Raw genomic sequence first — 6352 nt, 5'->3', positions numbered from 1 at the left:
TCTGAAATGTGGGTGTGGGGGAGGGGGGCAGGTTAGCGTCTGGTACCCAATCTACCTAAATGATTCAGCCAAGTCTATACAGAATGTTGCATTTTTTTGATAGAAACACAAAAATGGGTTGCCATTTCCTTCTTCTGGGTTTGATTTTGAAGTTCCTCCTCTTAAGGACTGGTTGTCTTCACTCTCGCAGAGCCAGCCTTCATCGTTCTTCCTTTTTTGCCTTAATGGGATGGGTGGCTCTACCAAGAATTTATTTTATTTTATATTTATTTATTTATCATATTTGTACAGCCGCCCATCTCACGTAGTGACTCTAGGAGATGTATGCAATAAAACAATCCAAATAGATTAAAACCAATTAAAATACAACCAAAATAAATTAAAAAGATAAAAAACAAAACAAAAATAAATTAAAAAGATAAAAAACAAAATGGCAAAAAAACATACAGAGAGTGCATTCAGTCAGCCATCATGTAACCATCTAGCAGGCTCTGCTATCATGGGATTCCCAGGCCAGTTGACAAACCTTTCAGAGGGCCAACAGTGTTTATATTTCTAGTGGCATTATTGTCAGTCATTAGAATTACTGAGCCTTCTCAGCACATCAAAGTGGTAACCTCAGAGGAGGCAAATCTACAAAGGGACATTATTCCTCATTTATTAATTTATTTACATATTATATCCTATTATTACACATCTCAAAGGGGTTTCCAGTCAATTAAAATGTCAACCACAGTACATCTTAGAATTGTAAAAATAGTGTTCAATCAGAAGCACCAAAAGAAAAATTATACAAAAAATACAACATTCATGCAAAAAAAGCCTGAGTAACAGCTGCTTTAAAAATGTAATTGTAGGAGGCTCCTCATTTTCCTGGAATAGAGAGAAGAAACTTTCCGAAGTATGGGTACCAGCAACTGCCAAAAAGACCAAGTCATGAGAAACCATCAGAGGACACTCTGTTATTTTCATTACATTTTCAGATCTCCTCAGATAATCTTAGTGATCAACCCAGACTGTAATAGCAAAGGCAATTTTTCATTTAACCCCAACTTTTTTAGGGCCATATACTGTATATCAAAAGCACAATCTTGAACTTGGTCCAAAATCAACAGCCAACACAGTTGCTTCAGTAATGATATAACATGTATAGCCAGTGGCCCTCTTAGCAACCTGGCCAGCATCTTCCACACCAGCTGCAGCTTCAGATCAAATGCAACAGCAGCCCCACTTAAAACGCATTACAGTGGTTTGAGAATGCGAACGTGACACCCACTGTGGCTCAGCTTTCCCTGTCCAGCCAAAGGTGGCTGGAAGATCAGCCAAACTTGCTGACTGGCATTTTTAGCCCACAGAAATCACTTGAGCTCCAAAAATAGCAGTGACTTTAGGAGCAGTGACCTCAGTGTTCTGCAAGTATTCAGGAACCCATCTTCTAACAGGAGCTTCTGCTGGATTCCAATCTCCAGAACTACATACCTTCTGATGACCTTTTTTTCCTGTGGATCATCACAGGGTTTGACATGGATCATCAAAAGCACTGGCAACCAAAAAAGAGGGCTTTGTTGGACCTGCAATGTAACTGCCAAGAGTCAGAAATGCAGTTGTCCAATACTACTCTCTGAGACCATTTCCATAAGTGGGAACGGAACCACTGTAGCCCAGTGCCGCTAAAGCTGATTTGCAGTCCAGACTGTCTGGGAGGATGCTGTAGTTAGCAGCATCAAAAGCTGCTGAAGGAGTAAGCAAGATCAACATCTCTCTTCTGCAGAAGGTCATCTCTCAGGGCAATCATGGCTGATTCTGTCCCAGCAGAGCATATTTTTTAGGTAGGGCCAGGTATGGCTGTTTATTCTGAAAAGGAAATGCCATTGCCTCAAGCAGTGTTTGATCTCTCATAATGGTATTTGCCATTGCAACCCTTGCTATGTCTATTCAGAAGTGAACCCCACTGATTTCAAGGATTTTGCCACAGAAAAGTTCATTCATAAAATTGCATGCATGAAATTACCCATGCATAGTTACAAGTTCAGATCAGCGTGGTGTTACATTGGAATGGAGAAACCTTTGTTCGTGCCTACCCATAGACATGAAAGCGCAATTGATGACTAGGCCAATCAGTCTTTCAGCTCAATCTATATCACAGAGCTGTTGTGTAGTAAAATTGAATTCCCCTTCAAGGTGTACTTTGATAAAAAAAAATGGAACCCCTGAAGCAGGATGTTTCCGAAACATTTCTGGCTTTATAATAAGTATCTTTGGTCATAGCCCGTGGAGACTTTTTTCTAGCTTTTTAACACCATCCCATACCCTTCTTTCCATTAACATAAAAGCCAGACATGGAAACATAGTTGAGATATTTTTGTCTCTTTTATTGTAGAAAAATGTTAATGCAATTTAATACATTTAAATTCCGTAAAACAACTCTATAGAAATTAGAATAATGTAAGCATGCAGTCTGCATTTTCTTCTGTTAGATGTCATGGGCTCACAAAAAGAACAACACTTTCATTTTCATTGAAAGCCACTAAAAGCAGAGAGATTGCAAACCATGCAACACTATACTCATTTGCATAGTATATTGTACCCAGCATGCCTGTAGAATGCTACACATATAGTATCTGTAGAAGTAAAAAATAGGAGAGGAAGAACAAAATGAAAAGAACTAAATAGGAAATGTCCAATATTTTGATTTGGTAACGTCATACGTTTCTCTGCTCCCAAAGTACTGGGCTCAGTGTTGGCCATCCTGTCCAAATTAATTCAATGGAAAATTAATCTATGTCAATGATGAGAGAGTTCAGGACAGATTAGTAGTATTCTTCAAGATTTCAAATTGAGATGCTGGGTAATTCGCACATTATTTTTTTAATGATAGATTCCTATTTTATGTGCCTAAGGTCCTCAGGCAGAGTTTCAAGTCTAATACAATTTTTCCACTTGATGGTGTCTTCTTTATAGCCATTCACAGGCACAGTTAGTATACAGCTCTGCTGCAACATTCTACCTCCCAAAACCCATCCACCTTCCAACTGTAGGAGCTATGATTGGTTCAGCACCAAACTGTTCAACCCAGGTTTAATATTTCTGCAGACATTATTATTTCAAGGAACACTTTTAGAACAATGAATTTCACTACGATACTTGCTAAGCATGCCCCATTTGGGAGTATTATGGGCACCTTCTTTGCAAAAAGCATGAATTCAAATGGACACAAATTAAGAGTGCTTACTGTGCAAAATGGGCAGAAGAAAAAAGAAAAGATTCTAGCAATTATTCAGTTGATTTTGAAAAGTTCGTTCATCCTGATTTTACAGGATATATATGTTTAACACAAATTAAATTACTTATGAACATGATGGTTCTAAAATGAACTGCTGAGGAAGTTTAACATAAGTGATAAAAGATCCAGAATATCAGTTTTGGAATCTGGAATCAGTTCACTTTTTAAAAAAAATTTCAGTGCCAAAGATAGCATTGGAATGATAATTTGTGCTACTATAAATGTGCTTTTCTCTATGTCATATTAGTGGCAAAATATATTTTGATAAAAACTGTTATTGTACATTATAATAGTTTACTGCATGGCTTGATTTTTTTTAGTATTAATACACTGCAGTAAATAATAGCTGTTTTGGCAACAGAATGTTGGCTTTTAAAATAACTTTCAGAAAACGAATAAGACACATAAAAATACTGAACTATTGGGCATAATATATTTACTCTCTGATTTGTACCTTTAGTGGAACCAACTTTCAGTAGTAAATCTGTAACTGATAGCACAAGTTAACAAGATCCAGACTCCAAAATAATGCAATGAGCTCACCATTCTTAAGAAAATGTAGTGGTGCATGAAGTTAAAAAAAAACAAATTTACTGAATACTATTAATCCAATCAGATATTGTCCATAGTAACCTTATTTTACACTGTAATTTCAAAGACAATCATTACATTAACTCTTCTGTGGCAATTTTTTTTAAAATTTGAACTTTCTAAAACTTGGATCAAAGGATGAGAGAAAGAAACGGGTTTTTTTTGTCTATGTGTCCTAGATAATTGTAAAAAAAAAAAGTAAATTGGAACAAATGGTTCCTTTATATATGACTTCATGTATTTTCTCCTTGATAGAGTTTACAGCCCTTCACTTAATCTTTCTTTATGTTCATAGTTGAAACATTGTTACTTTCAGCAAAATTGGCAGGGCTAGGTTGCCAAAGTTTAATTTAATTGAAATGCATTCATTCTTGAGTACTCATTAGGTAAGGAATGATTTGATGATGATGTCTTTATTTATTTAACAGTGTACACACTTATTGTCAGCTTTTTAAAATTTAAAGGAATGAAGAATTATTGGTAGCAAAATGAATTACAGCAGAACTTAATTTGACCAAATTAAGTGTGCAAATTAAATTAAAGACAAATCTACATTGGTAGTATCTTGCTGTTTCCAAATAGGCTTTCAGCTTTGAAAGTAGTATTCAACATACGGAAGTATTTTATTAATATTGTTCTAAGATAAATTGTCTTCCTAACCACGTTTTACAAATGTTGAACTCTACAAACAAGCAGTTCACTTCGTTTAGTTCAGATTAAATGACCTGAATCAATATCTTAATCACATTAAAACTGCATGGGGACAAATAATATTGTGCACTTTAATAGGTCAATTTTAAAAGAGAAAAAAAGATGAAATAGCTCAATATAACCTAGCATTGCAAAGCTGAGTTAGTGAGATTCAACCAAAATTGAGATTTCCAGATGGTGAATCTGAGCAAGCACTCATAAGCTAGTTTTTACACTTTTAAAGTTTGCTCCAAAAGTTACCCTTTTCTTATGTAAAAACCAGATCCATGTGGAAAAATACAGGTAGTCCTTGCTTAACGACCACAATTGGGACTGGCAACTTTCTTTGCTAAGTGATGTGGTCATTAAGTGAAACATGTGACCACACTGGACTTATGTCACTCCCACTGTGGTCATTAAGTGAATCACCCACAGTCATTAAGCAAGACATCATGTGAAAATTGCAACTTGCAATTTTACTGCCAGCTTCTTCATTGACTCCGCTTGATGGAAGCTGGCTGTGAAGCTCATAAATGGCGATCATGTGACCGCGGGATGCTACAACAGTTATAAGTGTGAGGATCGGTTGTAAAATTACTTTTTCAGTGCCATTGTAACTTTGAACAGTGGCTAAATATGGCAGTCGTTAAGTGAGAACTACCTGTATAATTAAAACAATATATAGAAGGCCATTTTATTAGTCATACAGCTGGTCCTGCATAGAGGCATGTTTAGAATCCATTTTCTTGCATACTGTACACATACAAAGATATGCGCTGTCTTTTCACAATGTTCATATTGTATATGTGGGTTTGTATAATTGGCATGGTCTAAAATACAGCTGATTCAAAATACAGTGTTGAAATTATGAACCCTGACCACTGCTCTTGGGAACAGTATTTACAATCCTATACAGCTTGAAAGAAGGAATGCCTGTGCTCTTATCAATTGCCTGAATTAAGGCCATGTTTGGAGGTTCATGAACGATAATCAGAGGAAAAACCCCTGGAAATCCCTTGTGAAACTCCCTGGCCAATATCCCTTTCCTTTGAGGGGTAGGCAAAAATGGGGTTGCTCTGCCAGTTTTCAAAATTGTTTTTATTGCTGCTGCTCTATTTAAACAGTACTATGTTTGATGCTAGTATTGTGCATTGTACTGATTTGCCCTGATGATCAGGAGATCATTTTCTATCTCAAATTCTACGGAAGCAAAAATTTTTAAAAGTTTTAAAATTTTTTGTTTGTTTCTTCTGCAAAATTAAAGCTGCCAAAATTAGGCCTACAAACTTTATGATCACTTTCTTTCCTTAATTAAAACTATTTGTAGTATATTCAAGGGAACCTGCACACAATCTGGAAATAATTACTGTAAAAACACTAGAAATGTCAGGTCACTCTATTTGTCCCTTTTACTCTCACATAGGATGGCATCTTCTAAATCAGTGGATTGAACCACGTAGTGTCTGCTGCAAAGGAACTAACACGGCTGCTTGGACTGATTTTCCTCTCCTCTGGGCAGCTCCTTGTCCCCACTCCCTTCTAAATGGGTTCAATGTTCCTCTGAAGCAGATTTTAGGGTACAGGAATGGGGAAGCAGCTGTAGCTATTACCTGAGTGAAAGTCCATTTAGATGACATCGAATGGCTATACATCTATATGTATATAAGTCCCAACAGGAATTAATTAAAAATTGTGCAAGAGAGTTTTTGTGGTTTGAAAATACTGGTTGAGTCAAATATAAATTTGTGCAGATTGTAAAGATTATGGAAATTTAATCTGAGTGATTAT

Source organism: Candoia aspera, chromosome 1 (genome assembly GCF_035149785.1).
Source record: "Candoia aspera isolate rCanAsp1 chromosome 1, rCanAsp1.hap2, whole genome shotgun sequence".
In the NCBI taxonomy this organism is placed as follows: Eukaryota; Metazoa; Chordata; class Lepidosauria; order Squamata; family Boidae; genus Candoia; species Candoia aspera.
The sequence above is the reverse complement of the archived record's forward strand: the minus strand, read 5'-3'. Positions refer to the sequence as shown.